Source organism: Nothoprocta perdicaria, unplaced genomic scaffold (assembly GCF_003342845.1).
Source record: "Nothoprocta perdicaria isolate Ctin4 unplaced genomic scaffold, notPer1 scaffold_86, whole genome shotgun sequence".
Classification (NCBI taxonomy): Eukaryota; Metazoa; Chordata; class Aves; order Tinamiformes; family Tinamidae; genus Nothoprocta; species Nothoprocta perdicaria.
The window spans coordinates 2,890,521-2,891,070 of record NW_020456154.1 but is presented as its reverse complement, the minus strand read 5'-3'; positions in this window follow the sequence as shown (position 1 = coordinate 2,891,070).

Sequence of the window (550 nt, the reverse complement as noted above, 5' to 3'; positions counted from 1 at the left end):
GTTATCATCGTACATTGCTTTATCATTTTATATTATTTTTACGCGGCTATTTCATTTTACAGTTCTATTTTATATTCTGATTTTTTTTTAATTCATTTATTTTATCTTCCAGTTTGCCCTTTTGCCTTTAAAGGAATGGTCTACGCAGGCCACCGCCTGCTTTATTTATATACGTGTATCCATCTATTTAGTTTTCCTTCCCCTAGGAGAAAAAAAAATTAAAAAAAAAAAAAAAAAAAAAAACCCTTTCTTGCTGCCCGAGAGCTGTGACGGCGCCCGAGGAGCAGAATAAATCCTGTGGATCTCCTGCTATCTCGTGCCGCTCTTCTCCTTTAAAGGAATCGCTCTCCTTTCGGCCCTTTCTCCCTGCCAGATCCTGCAAGTTTCCTCCCTGGCACGGCCAGGGCTGCCCGGCGTCTCCGTAGTCCCGGCCTGGGCATGGGTTCCTTGTTGGGGGTCTAACGGGCATTAATTGCGTGGGGTTTGTGCAGCTCGGGGGGAGAAGGCGCGCGCGGCCGGTGATGCTGGAGGCGCAGCACAAAGCGCCGGG